The sequence below is a fragment of the Scyliorhinus canicula genome, chromosome 6, assembly GCF_902713615.1.
Source record: "Scyliorhinus canicula chromosome 6, sScyCan1.1, whole genome shotgun sequence".
NCBI classification, from domain to species: Eukaryota; Metazoa; Chordata; class Chondrichthyes; order Carcharhiniformes; family Scyliorhinidae; genus Scyliorhinus; species Scyliorhinus canicula.
In genome coordinates this window covers 165715843-165730552 of record NC_052151.1, presented here as the reverse complement: position 1 = coordinate 165730552, position 14710 = coordinate 165715843, and the positions used below count along the sequence as shown (strand labels likewise).

General features: G+C 47.6%; 1 long non-coding RNA gene across 1 annotated transcript in view; it reads left to right on the top strand.

Annotated features, from left to right (window-relative positions):
* LOC119966847 overlaps positions 1-14710 on the top strand; it is a 64434-nt gene that overhangs the window by 10238 nt on the left and 39486 nt on the right. The window contains exon 2 of the long non-coding RNA XR_005460859.1: positions 12966-13049. This is a non-coding gene — a long non-coding RNA (uncharacterized LOC119966847). The remainder of the gene's footprint in view (positions 1-12965; positions 13050-14710) is intronic.

The following is a 14710-nucleotide window of genomic DNA, read 5'->3' as shown; positions in this document are numbered from 1 at the left end:
GACCATGCCAGTGATGGCGGCAAATCCTGCTGCCCAGGCAACCTGGTGGGTTCGGTCCACATTGAGGTTAATATAATCGGCTGCCCAGGCATAGAGGGTTTCAGTGAAGATGCACCTGTGGACGGACAATTGTGAGATCCCGGACAGGTCCCCACTCGGCACCTGGAAGGACTCCGTGGCGAAGAGGTGCAGGGCGACTCTCACCTTGGCAGCCACCGGGAGCTGGTATCCTTCCCTATACCCCCATGGTTCCAGGTGCACTATCATCTGGCACAGGTGATACACGGTCTCTTTGGTTAGCCGATGTCTTTGACGACATGCTCGGTCCAGCAGGCTCTTGAATGACAGGCACCGACGGTAAACGTGTGGCCTGATGTGTCGCCTCCTTCACACCTCCTCCTCAGCCTGTTGGATGGCTGGCTCCCCAGCCTCACCTGCTGAAGCTGGACCCTATTCCTGTGGGGAGACACCTGTTCTGCAGGGTCCTTTCCGAGCAATTCCTGTGCGTGCAGCCACAGTGCATCGGCAAGGGCTGCTACCGCCAGGCAGTTGCTGGTTGCATACCGAAGTCCATTCTCTGCAACAGGAAAGGGCAGACATGTTAGCATGGTGAGTACTCCCGTGCCTATCCACGTCCAATAGGCCACACTGGCTCTGAATTGCACCACAGCCCCCATCTCTGCATGCGTCTCCCTCTCAATCCCACCCCCCACCCATTGGCCGTTCCCCCAACACTTTGCCTTCCACACCACACCCCTGGCCCCATCGGTAATTTGCACCGGGGAGCCTCTGACCCTGTCACCTGTCCCTGCCGGCAGAGATACCAGTGGTCCCTGTAGGGTCTACTGTGTGTGTCCTCCTTGGGTGAACCATTTGGTAACCCGCATTGGGTTATGGGGTGGAGGTCTCACCGTGTGCCAACGACCGCCTCCATGTTTGATGGCATGTGTGCGGGCAGGGCCCATGGACGGGGTTAGATGAGGGAGTTGGGCGCCTGTTGGGACCATATATAGTGTGCTGTGGGTCCTGTGTGCGATGTACAGGTTGTTCCATCCTGATCAGAGCAGGATGGATGGGAGCAGGGGCAGGCAAGGCCTCGAGACAGCTGGTGGTCCTGCATAGTGGGCTAGCTGATAGTGCCCCTGGTGAGGCCTCTGCCCTGAGACCGACAGTGTTCCAGGGAGGGTGCCAAAGGCCACGATGCATGTGTCCATTGTCCGGGCTGCATTCTGCTCTTCCCTTGCTTCCCCTGTAGTGGGGCAGTGCTTCTGCTGAATGTGCTGGGGAGTGCCGGCACCTGGTGGGCCAGAAGGTGTGCATGGCCATGCCCGTCCCGTTGATGGGTCAGCTGGGGTCTAGGACTTCCTAGGGGGGCTGGCCTGGGGGGCACCCACAACCAGTCTCAAGATGCCCCGAGGCATTCCCCCAGCCCTGGCAGACGCCCCCCCCCCCCCCCACCCACCCCCAGCCAGCAGCACAACTTTCAGCCTGTTATTGCTATTTTGGAAACTTTTCTGTTTCTTAAATTCAGAGTGTCCACTTATTTTTTTTCCCAATTAAGGGGCAATTTAGTGTGGCCAATCCAGCTAACCTGCACGTTTTTGGGTTGCGGGGGTGAAACCCACGCAGACACGGGGAGAATGTGCAAACTCCACACGGACAATGACCCTGAGCCGGGATTTGAACCCGGGTTTTCGGTGCCATGAGGCAGCAGTGCTAACCACTGAGCCACATGCCGCCCTTTTGGGAACTTTTCTAACCTCCTCTCTCTCCCTCAGCAGCTGGGTTTTAAATACCTCAAGTGAACCGCGCTGGCATCATTCCTGCCTGCCAGGGTGGAGCATCGCGGAGGCTCAGAGAATACTGGGCCGAACCCGGTAATGATATATTAACGCATGCAAATGCACGTTTTGGCACATCGACGCTGGAGCAGGGTGTGGAGTGCGTTAAAGCCACCAACGAAGCTCCGGAGCATGGGCGGTTGGTTTGGTGCCCAGCTCCAAACTCGATTTTCGGCTTTACTACAAAAATTTCCCAGCGTGGTGGACCTCGCTGTGGATCAAGGGGGTAATCCCTTAAGGCAGTTGCCCCCAAAATCCTTAACGAGGGCCACTCGCCCCCCCATAATTCCAGACCTTCCCACCCCACCCTCAGCAGAGCCCCCTCACGCCCTCCCATAACCACTTCAAAGAGAGTTAAGTGCATTCCAATCACACCTCCTTCATGCTTGAGTGATGTTGAATTACTCAATTGGAAATTGACAGCACTTAACTCTTTTTGAAGTGGCTGATGTTTGTAAACCTTGTGGTCAGAACACGCGACTGAATCATGATAAAGATGACTGAAGCAAGACTGACAGCTCTGTGTGTGTGTGTGGAAGCTGCCAATCACAGCCCAGTAAGGGAAATGAATGAATGGCTTGCAGCTCAAGGATCTGAGGGGTTTAGACACAGTTCACTGCTTTCTCTTCCCAGGAATGGAAGCATGTGGTGCTTCCTGTGTCTGAGCCAGCAGGTGTATTGCCCCGATGAATATTTACAACAGTAATTTTTTCACTGTCTCTGTCTGGACTGCTCTCTAACTTCCAGTCAGGGGTCTCACTTCTGACAGGGATCTAATTTCTGTCAGATTTGTGGGGGTCTCCCTATTTAAGGGTCTCTGCGGGGGAGGTCCCTATTCAGCTTTGACAAAGAGCAATCGGACTTGAAACGTTAGCTCTTTTCTCTCCCTACAGATGCTGCCAGACCTGCTGAGATTTTCCAGCATTGTTCCAATCCTTTTACTACTTTTCCAGGCTCATTTACCAGTGGTCCAATGTCTATTTTTGCCCATCACTTACTTTTTATATATTGAAAAAAACTCTTCCTATCTTCTTTTATGTTACTAGCTAGCTTGCCCTCATATTTCATCTGATTGCTTTTTTAGTTGTCCTCTGCTCACTTTTAAAGGCTTCACTACCTCTGGCTTCCCTCTATGCCTCACCAACTTGAATGCTTTTTGTTTCGCTTGTATGCTGTCCCTGACTTCCCTTGTCAGCCATCAATGCCTCGTCCTCTCCTTCGCATGTTTCCTCCTCCTCAGGCTGAATTCCTGTTGTGCCTCCCGAATAACCTCCAAAAACTCCTTCCATTGCTGTTCCACTGTCTTCTCTGCTAGTCTCCCCTTCCAATCAACTCTGGCCAGCTTCGCCCTCATTTTTTTGTAGTTACCTTTATTCAATGGTAATACCGTTACATCGATACTGGCGCTGGAGGGTGTGCAGAGGAGATTCACTAGGTTAATCCCAGAGTTGAAAGGGTTGGATTACGAGGAGAGGTTGATTAGACTGGGACTTACTCATTGGAATTTAGAAGGATGAGGGGGGATCTTATAGAAACATATAAAATTATGAAGGGAATAGATAGGATAGATGCGGGCAGGTTGTTTCCACTGGTGAGTGAAAGCAGAACTAAGGGGCATAGCCTCAAAATAAGGGGAAGTAGATTTAGGACTGAGTTTAGGAGGAACTTCTTCACCCAAAGGGTTGTGAATCTATGGAATTCCTTGCCCAGTGAAGCAGTAGAGGCTCCTTCAATAAATGTTTTTAAGATAAAGATAGATAGTTTTTTGAAGAATAAAGGAATTAAGGGTTATGGTGTTCGGGCCGGAAAGTGGAGCTGAGTCCACAAAAGATCAGCCATGATCTCATTGAATGGCGGAGCAGGCTCGAGGGGCCAGATGGCCTACTCCTGCTTCTAGTTCTTATGTTCTTATCTGCTGCTTAGATCTGAGTTGAATTGATGTAGGCTGGGTTCTGTGATTCTTGGGACTTCTCAAGAAGCTGAGATGAATCATCCACTTGGCACTCTTGCTGAAGGTTTTAACAAATTCTTCAACCTTATTTTTGCTAGTCTTCTCCAGCAAAAGTGGGGTGGTTTAGCTTAGTGGGCTAGACAGCTGTTTTGTGATGCAGAACAAGGCCGCTGCGCGGGTTCAATTCCCATACCAACTTACCCAAAGGCGCCGGAATGTGGCGGCTAGGGGCTTTTCACAGTAACTTCATACTTGTGACAATAAAAGGCTATTATTATCATTGAGGATGGAGATATTTGTGGAGACTTTTCCTCCAGCGAGTTGTTTAATGGTCCACCTGCATTCACACCTGCATGTGGCAGGATTTCAGAGCTTAAATCTGGTCCGTTGGTTGTGGATTTGCTTAGTTCTGTCTATCACTTGCTGTGTTTGCTGTTTGGCACACAAATAGTCCTGCATGTCGCTTCACCATTTTTAGGTATGCCCGGTACTGCTCCTGGCACTCTTCATTGAACTAGGGTTGATCCCCTGACTTGGTCATAATGGTAGAATGGGGAATGCGGCGTGCTATGATTAAAGATTTATTAAAAAAATTAATAGAAAAATTAAAGATTTAACTGTTTAGAACATACTGCTGTGGAAAAATGGCATTTTTGCTAACTGGGCCACTTCCCCTCTTATCCCCTTACCCCAGCTAACTTGCACATCCCTGGACACTAAGGGACAATTTATCATGGCCAATCCTCCTAATCTGCACTTCTTTGAACTATGGGAGGAAACCGGTATGGCCAGAGGAAACCCACACAGACATTGGGAGAATGCGCAAAGTCCACACAGTCACTCAAGGCCGGAATTGAACCTGGGATCAAGACACTGTGAGGCAGCAGTGCTAACCACTGTGCCACCGAGCCATAGTTTATAATAACCATCGCTGTTAAAAGTGATACTAAAGCTCGAGGCTGGCCTAAAAAGGGTGATGGCTAGTCGGCAGTGGGCGGGGGGGGGGGGGTTTGGAAGCCCCCCCTGTCCAGGCTGATCACATGGAATGTGAGAGGACTGAACGGCCCAGTCAAGAGGTCTCGCGTGTTCGTGCATTTGAGGAGCTGAAGGCGGCCATGGCAATGCTACAAGAGATACATCAGACGAGATTAAGGAAGGGGTGGGTCAGCCAAGTGTTCCCCTCAGGACTGGACTCAAAGACCAGGGGGGTAGCGATCTTGATCAACAAATGAGTGGCATTCGAGTCAGGGGGAATCGTGTCAGACAAGTGGGGTAGGTATATAATGGTGAGTGGGAAGCTGGAGGGAGTGCAAGTAGTACTCGTGAACATATATGCTCCGAATTGGGATGATGTGGAATTTATGAGGCGGGTTTTAGGTAAGATCCCAGACATAGAGTCACATAGCCCGATCGTGGGAGAGGACTTCAATACAGTCATTGATCCGGAATTGGAACGGTCAAAATCCAGGACAGGGAGGAGGTCGGCCGCGGCAAAGGAATTGAAGGGGTTTATGGAACAGATGGGGGGAGTAGACCCATGGAGGTTTGCATGGCCGAGGACAACGGAGTTTTCCTTTTTTTCACATACCATAAGGTATACTCTCGCATCGACTTTTTTGTTCTGAGCAGGGCGCTAATACCGGGAGTGGTAGATACTGAGTACTCGGCAATTGAAGTGTCGGATCATGCCCCGCACTGGGTGGATCTACAGGTTAGTGTGAAGAGAGGGCAACGTCCGCTGTGGAGACTGGATGTGGGGTTACTGGTTAACGAAGCGATCTGTGGGCGGGTTAACAAGTCCATCTAGAACTACCTGGAAACAAATGATACGGGGGAGGTCTCTGCAGCGACAGTCTGGGAAACATTGAAGGCAGTAGTCAAAGGGGAATTAATCTCGATACGGGCCCACAGAGAAAAGGCAGAACAGTCTGAGTGGGACAGGTCAGTGGAGGAGACACTCCAGGTGGACAGGAGATACTCGGAGGCCCCGGATGCGGGGCTACTGATGGAGCGGCGGAGGTTACAGGTGGTGTTTGGGCTGTTGACCACAGGGAAAGCAGTGGAACAATCGAGGAAGGCAAGGGGGAAGAGGGGCGGGGGGGGGGGGGGGGGGGGGGGGGGGGGGGCGATCTATGAGTACAAGGAAAAGGTAAGCAGAATGTTGGCGCACCAGCTAAGGAAAAGAGAGGAGGCCAGGGAGATGGGTAAAGTAAAGAGTAGAGATGGTAATACTGTCCTGTACCCAGCGGGGGCGAACGAGGTGTTTAAGGGCTTTTATAGTAAATTATATGAGTCGGAACCCCCGGCTGGGGTGGAGGGGATGAGGCAGTTTTTGGATCAGTTGAGGTTCCACAGGGTGGAGGAGGACCTGGCGGATGGGCTGGGAGCCCCAATTGAGATTGAGGAAATAATCGAGGGGCTGGAGGGCATGTAGTCGGGCAAGGCCCCAGGGATTCTATAAGAAATTTTCAGAGATATTGAGCCCACTGCTGGTGAGGTCATTTAATGAAGCAGGAGAGAATGGAGTCCTCCCTCCAACAATGTCGCAGGCCTCGATTTCACTGATCCTGAAACGGGAGAAAGGTCCGGAGCAATGCGGGTCATACAGGCCAATTCCTCTACTGAATGTGGACGCCAAACTGCTGGCTAAGATACTGGCCACAAGGATACAGGACTGTGTCCCGGGGTTGATAGGGGAAGACCAGATGGGGTTTGTAAAGGGCAGGCAACTCAAGGCCAATGTTCAAAGGCTTATAAATGTTATTATGGTGACCTCAGAAGGAGAGGAGGTGCAGGTGGTGGTAGTGATGGATGCGGAGAAGGCTTTTGATCGGGTGGAGTGGAATTACCTGTGGGAGGCACTGGGAAGGTTTGGGTTTGGTGAGGGCTTTATTGACTGGGTGCGGTTGCTCTATTAGGCACCAGTAGGGAGTGTGCATACGAACCTGCTGAGGTCGGGGTATTTTAAACTACACCGAGGGACGAGGGAAGGGTGCCCCCGCTCCCCGATACTGTTTGCTCTGGCCATAGAGCCATTGGCCATGGCGTTAAGAGCCTCTAGGAACTGGAAAGGACTGGTTCGGGAGGGGGTGAGGTGGAGCACTGGATCTCGCTGGACACAGATGACCTGCTCTTGTACATTTCGGACCCATTGGAGGGGATGGGGGAATTAATGCAAATCTTGGGGGAATTTGGCAACTTTTCAGGGTATAAACTGAACGTGGGGAAAAGCGAGATGTTTGTGATCCAGGCAAGAGGACAGGAGAAGACACTGGGATAGAACATAGAACATAGAACAGTACAGCACAGAACAGGCCCTTCGGCCCTCAATGTTGTGCCGAGCCATGATCACCCTACTCAAACCCACGTATCCACCCTATACCCGTAACCCAACAACCCCCCCCTTAACCTTACTTTTATTAGGACACTACGGGCAATTTAGCATGGCCAATCCACCTAACCCACACATCTTTGGACTGTGGGAGGAAACCGGAGCACCCGGAGGAAACCCACGCACACAGGGGGAGGACGTGCAGACTCCACACAGACAGTGACCCAGCCGGGATTCGAACCTGGGACCCTGGAGCTGTGAAGCATTTATGCTAACCACCATGCTACCCTGCTGCCCAAAATAGCTGCCGCTTAGAATGGTAGGGAAGAACTTTCGATATCTGGGAATCCAGGTGGCCTGGGAATGGGAGGCACTGCACAAGTTAAACCTATCCCGGTTGGTAGAACAAATGGAAGGGGACTTTAAGAGATGGGACATGCTCCTGCTGTCACTGGCACGGAGGGTACAGACCGTGAAAATGACGTTCCGCCCCAGACTTCTGTTTGTCTTTCAGTGCCTCCCCATCTTCATCCCAAAGGCCTTTTTCAAGCGGATGAATATTATTTGGGGCTTTGTGTGGGTGGGTAAAACCCCGCGAGTGAAGTAGGTGTTGCTGGAGCGCAGGCGGGGGGAGGGTGGGTTGGCGCTGCAACGTCTGCAATTACTACTGGGCGGCTAATATAGCCAAGATTAGGAAGTGGGTAGTGGGGGAGGGGTCAGTATGGGAGCGGATGGAGGCGGCGTCATGTAAAGACACCAGTTTGGGAGCACTGATAACGGCACCTCTTCCGTTCCCGCCGGCCCGATACTCCACTTGTCCGGTGGTAGTGGTGGCTCTGAGGATCTGGGGGTAGTGGAGGAGATATAAGAGAGTGGAGGAAGCATCGATTTGGACCACGATTTATAATAACCACAGGTTTGTACCGGGTAGGCTAGATGGCGGGTTCCGGAGTTGGCAAAGGGCAGGAATTAGGATGAGGGATCTATTTATAGACGGGAGGTTTCCCAGCTCGAAAGCTTTGGAGAATAAATTTAAATTGCCAGCAGGGAATGGTTTTAGGTATTTGCAGGTGCGAGACTTCCTGAGAAAACAGGTGCCGGCCTTTCTGCTGCTGCCGCCACAGGAGATACAGGATAGAGTGGTTTCCAGTACCTGGGTGGGACAGGGGAAGGTATTGGATATTTACCAGGAGCTTTCGGAGGCTGAGCAAACCCCGGTGGAGCAGCTTAAGCGCAAGTGGGAAGACAAGCTAGGAGGAGAGATAGAGGCGGGTCTATGGGCAGATGCCCTAAGAGGGTTAATACCTCCGCATCATGCGCCAGGCTTAGCCTGATACAATTTAAGTTAGTCCACCAGGCACACATGACAGCGGCTAATATGAGTAAATTCTTCGGGGTTGAGGATAGGTGTGCGGGGTGCGCGGGAAGCCCAGCAAATGATGTCCACATGTTTTAGGCATGCCTGAAGCTTAGACGGTTTTGGCAGGGTTTTGCTAAGGCAATATCTACGGTACTAAAAACACGGGTGATACCGAGTCCGGAAGTAGCAACCTTTGGAGTGTCAGAACTCCGGGAGTTCAGGGGGCGAAAGAGGCCGATGTCTTGGCCTTTGCCTCCCTGGTAGCCCGGAGATGGATCTTGTTAATGTGGAGGGACACGAAGCCGCCGAGTGTAGAGACCTGGGTTAGTGACATGGCTGGGTTTCTCAGTCTTGAGAAAATAAAGTTTGCCTTAAGAGGGTCAATGTTAGGGTTAACCCGGAGGTGGCAGCCATTCGTTGATTTTCTCGGGGAAAATTAAAATGTCGGCAGATGCAGTATTCCAAGGGGTGGGGGTGGGGGGGGGGGGGGGGGGGGGGGGGGGGAAGCGGATTGTTGTTGTATGGTTGAGGTGGGTGAAGATTGGCCTGGGGGGAGGGGGGAGAAATGTTTATTTTACCATGTTGATGTCTTGTTTATGTTACTGTTATAAAAATTTTCAAATACCTCAATAAAATATTATTAAAAAAGTGATACTAGAAAATAGCACAAACAAATAAATAATGAAAGAAAGATAGTATTTTACTTCTTTCAAAACAGAACTCCCAGGGAAAAGAACATTTACTTTTGCTTAATCAGATGTGCATTTGAGCATCAGTTTGATGTCTTAGTGACAGATGGAATGTGCATTTGAAGCTCATTTTTCTACGGACTAATTTCTTCAACCAGAAGGAACAAATCCTATAAAAGAGATAAAAACATTCACAGGAAAACACAGAAGAAAACGTCAAATTTGATGTTGCTTGAAATCACAGAAGTAAATAATGTAGAGTTGGGGAGGCAGGGAAAAACACTTGTGATTTGCAGTGTTTTTCTTTGCAGCTCGATAAAGGCACAAAATCACTTGTCACCGACTAATTACCAAGTTGAATATTCCAGATATAGGGTGAAGAAGTTTATACTGACTGCTAGTTTCAGGATCTCATTAGTTTTAGCTGAGAAGTTCTGTCAAGTTTTATAAACTTGCAGAGAAACTACAATTCCTTCAGTTTCTAGCTGAGCCTGGTGATGTGACATCAGAAAAGCCTAGTGGGGGATGCTAAGTTTTTGAAGTTTTTCCTTCTGTTCTTGTTCTGGATGTTTTTAAGAATTCAGAATCTTAAACCACTCTGGAAACCCTATGTCACAAGAGAGTGCTTTCATATGCCTGGAATTTACGACATAGCCTGGATCTACCAAAACCATCCTATCAATTCTGCAAAAAGATACACTCGTTCTAATAAGGGTACAACTCTGCAAATAATGACCTTAGGATCGGCTGACATCACCCATCCCAAATTCTGTCATCATTGTAGATTAGCCACTATAGGTCAGCAGCTGGCGAATGCTAATGCTGCATTCATAAATGTGAATTGCTGTGCTTCATTGAGGTATTGTTTAGGCAATCATTATTCACAGTGGAGATTGTTTGTTTTTACATTTCATGTTTGAAGCTCCTCGTTTCAGTTCCATTCTCCATTTAAAAAAAATTCATTCATAGGATGTCGACATTGTTGTCAAGGCCTAGCATTTATTGCCCATTCCTGAGTACCCTTGAAAGATGATGGTGAGCGTCCTTGTGGAACCGTTACAGTCTGTGTGGTGTAGGTGTACACCCACAGTTCTGTTAAAGACTATTTCTTTGGCATTGTGAGCACTCAGTTTCCATTTGTCATTGAAACCATCCAAATCATCTCCAAGTGACTCCATATATTGAATGCAAGTGAGAGGGTGAATTATTGAGCAAGCAAATTTCTGCGGACAGTCCCAGATGTTAAATGTTATGCCATACAGCCTTATTTCTTGCTTAACATCGGTCATAAGGAAAAGTTTTGAAGCTGTTATTAAAGATGTTATAATAGGGCACTTGTTTAAATTCAAGGTACTCAGGCAGAGTCAACATGGTTTTGTGAAAGGGAAATCATGTTTAACAAACTTATTGGAGTTCTTTGAAGAAGTAACAGTTGCTGTGGATAAAGTGAAACCGTTGAATGCACTGTACTTAGATTTTCAGAAGTCATTTGATAATGTGCCACATCAAGAATTATTACGGAAAACAGAAGTTCATGATGTAGGGGATAGCATATTAGTTGGCATAAATGGCTCGTTTTCTGGCAGGAAGTGATGAGTGGTATGCTACAATGGTGTGCTAGGACCACAACTATAATATATATAAATGATTTGGATGAAGAGATAAATGATATGGTTGCTAAATTTGCTGATGACACAATGATAGGTAGGAAAGTAAGCTGTGAAGAGGACATAAAGAGTCTACAAGAGGATTTGGATAGATTAGGTGAGTGGGCAAAGGTCTGACAAATGGAATATAATGTGGGCAAATGTGAGGATATCCATTTCAACAAGATGAATGAAAAAGAAGCATGTTATCTAAATGGTGAGAGATTGCAGTGCTCTGAGATGCAGAGGGATCTGGGTGCCCTAGTGCATCAATCACAAAACATTAGAGTGCAGATGTAGCAACTAATTAGAAAAACTAATTGAATGTTATCATGCATTGCAAGGAGAATTAAATACAAGAGTGGGGAATTTATGCTTCAATTATACAGAGTAGTGGTGAGACCACATCTGGAGTACTGTATACAGTATTAATCTCCTTAGTTAAGGAAAGATGTAAATACATTAGAAGCAGTTCAAAGAAGGTTTACTAAATTAATATCTGGAATATATATATGAGAAATGCTGAAGGCGTTAGGCTTCTATCTGCTCGAGTTTAAAAAAGCAAGAGGCAACTTGATTGAAACTTATAAGATCCTGAGGAGACTTGACAGGGTGATGTGGAGAGGATGTTTCCTATTGTGGGATAATCTTGAACTCAAAGTCACTGTTTAAAAATAAGGAGTCACCCATTTAGGACAACGATGAGAAAAATGTTCTCTTAGAAGGTTGTGAGACTTTGGAATTCTCGCCCTCAAAAGGCGGTTTAGGCAGAATCCTTGAATGTCTTTAAGGCAGCGGTAGAAAGATTCTTGATAAGAATGGGGGTGAAAAGTTATCGGGTCAGACAGGAATGTGGAGTTGAGGTGTGTGGTGAATGTAATTTAGTAATTCACGCTGTATTTACCAATACCATTGTAAGTGCAGTAGCATTATCCGACCACTAGGGGGAGTAGTTCTGGGAATGCTCAGGAGTTTGTACAGGGCTCCACCCTTGGCTCCGCCCACGACTCCTACCCCTGGACTGCTGTATAAATACCCTTGTCCAGAGCCAGCCTGCAGTTCATCGAGAGTTCAACGGGTAACAGGCTGGCTCTGTAGTAAGTAGATTAAAACCACTGTTCATATCTTAAAGCACGTGTCTAGTGAATTGATGGTTCCATCAAGGTGAAAGTCAAATCAGCCGTGATCTTACTGAATGGCAGAGGAGGCTTGAGGCCTACTCCTAATTTCCTAATTCGTGTGTTCTAGCTTCTGCGGTGACAAAATAAATGAGAAGTTCAATGAGTTTGCTCCTAGCTACTGTTGCCTTCCTTTTCTGCTTATGCAAGGATTTCCTCAGATTACGAGTGTCAGGTCCCAGTGCTTGGAAATCCAACTGCAATTTTAACTCTTCCAATTAAATATTGAGAAAATCAAAGCCATTATATTGATTCTCTGCCCAAAAATTCTGTTCCTTTGTCACCAGTTCTATCCTTTTCCCTTCAGTGTCTCAAAATCAAAATATGCACAAGCTCAGCATCCCATCTGACCCTGAGGTGACCTTCTGACACCATAATCCTATCACTGAGATAGAACACTCCCACTCCTGCTTTAACACATCTGTTGCTGAAATCATGCTCCGTTCCTTTCTTATCTCCAGATGTAACTATTCCAATGTGACTTGCCATCTTCCACCTTTCATAAACTTGAACTCCAAAACTCTGTTTTCTATATCCTAACTTGCATTCAGAAGCTGCCCTATTATCTCAGAGCTTTCTGACATAAATTGGCTCTCAGCGTGCTGAATTGATTTAAAATTCTTATCATTGAATCCAAATCCCTCTTTGGCCCCAACCTTCTCTCTCTCTCTCACCTGCCCCAGCTCTACAACTTTTCAAGAACCTTGTGTTCTCTTTTGTGCACCCCCACTGCCTTGATCCCAGCATTAGTGCCTGTGGTTTTAGCCATGTGGAATTTTCTCCCCAATCCGCTCTAACTCACCACTTCCCTCCCCCTCCTTTGAGTTACCTTAAAGCCTGTTTCTGTGATCAATTAGTCCCCTTTGATGTAGTGTCTATTTTTGTTTGAAGAAATTTCGTTGGACATTTTACTTCATTGGAGGCACTATATTACTGCACGCTTTGCCGTTATTGTTGTTGTAATTTCAGCTGGAGCAGGCCAATCTCTGCGATGTTTCCATCAGCCCAAACTAGGGCACAAGAGGATTAACTACCAGAAGAAGGCTGAGAAAGGTAAGCATGTTTTCATTCCTTTATTAGGCCACGAGGATCAAAAACAGAAGAATGTGAAGATAGTTCAATGGGGAAGGTTCATCATTTTGGTTTGAATTATTCATCTTTATGCTTATAATCATTTATATTATTATACTCTGAATATTATATATGTGGAGAAAAATTGAGCTATCTAACAAAATCAAGTGGTAGTGTTCCTGGGCTCACTGGTTGGTGATACGTAGCCATCTCCTGCCTCGTTAACAAATGTCGTGTGGCACCCTTTTAATGTGAAACACCCTACAGACATATGCTTTGTGTAAGTCCTTTTTAACATAGTTAACTGTTCTGGTGATCTGAAATTGGAATATCCAATCAGGGTGTGATCTATGAAATAATCACGGGCCCGATCCACCGGCTGCATTGTGCCCCCGTTCGGGTGAACCAGGGTGTGACGCAGCCGGTAAATTCCAGGAGAAGCCTCTTCCGGATTTACCCAGCTTGTCACACCATGAGAGATCTAACAGGATCACATGAGACGTAGTGAGGGCAGGATCAGTATTAACAAATCTGCATATGAGAGTGAGTATCTGGTCGCACTCTAATATGCAGCTCGCCTGATCTACCCAAGGTGTTGGGATCTAACCCCTTCGCCTCGAAGACCTGAGGTGAATACCGTCAGTCCTGGTCCCCACAAATGGGGACCAGGCAGAATGGCACTAGAGGGGTTTTCCAAGGGATCAGAGGCCCACAGATGGTTGCCCTCTGGACAGGGTGGCACCGTGACACTGCTGGTGCCACCTGAGCACACTGGCAATACCACCTGGGTGGCAGCCTGGCAGTGCCAAGCAGCCCAGGTGGCAGTGCCAGGCTGACAGGGGACTGCCAAGCTAGTATTGTTCTCGTGCCGGAGAGCAGGCCCAGGAGTGTCCTGCCTGTGTAAGGCAGGGTACGTGGGGATGGGGGGCCTGAGGACACCCTTATAGGTGATTGGACCTTTTGGGAGTCTGAAGCTTGCATTGGGCGTGGGGAGAAGTTGCGAGATCAGGGCGCCATTTAAAAATGGAAATAGGACTAAGGCCCCGGATTACAACAAAGTTCCGTTCGATAGCACGGTCTTTCTCGGCGCTGCGAAAGTTGGGAAACACCTGGCTAAACGCACTTGACACAGGACACTATTGCAATTCAGTTAGATCTTGCCCCAAAACAGATGTTGAAACCAATAAATAAACTAAAACAGCGGGGAAAAAATGGAAACACAAAGCAGGTAGGTCTATTGGTATTCAGGAAAGAGGCAGGCCATTATATATAATGGGATGTAATAAAGCAGGCTTACATCCAAAATGTTAGTCAGCTTTTTTTCTTTACAAACACAGACATGCATTTGCAGATTTTTCTAATTTTGTTTCAGATTTTCAGGAGACTGTGCTGAGGCTTTTCCTCCTATTTCCTTGCAGTAATGCCAAGCCAAGGTTATTCAAATGCAATTTTCCACTTATCACCAAGTTGTATTTCTTTGCTTTTGATATTGGGCAATATCGAGGAAAGTAAATGAGTCATGACAGAACTGTGAACTTAATAGCTGGGGTAGTGGCATTCATCCATCCCCTTCAGACATTCGGAACATTATTCTGCTTCATTCAGTGGAGGTGATCAGTGTTATAAATATATCACTCAGTCAG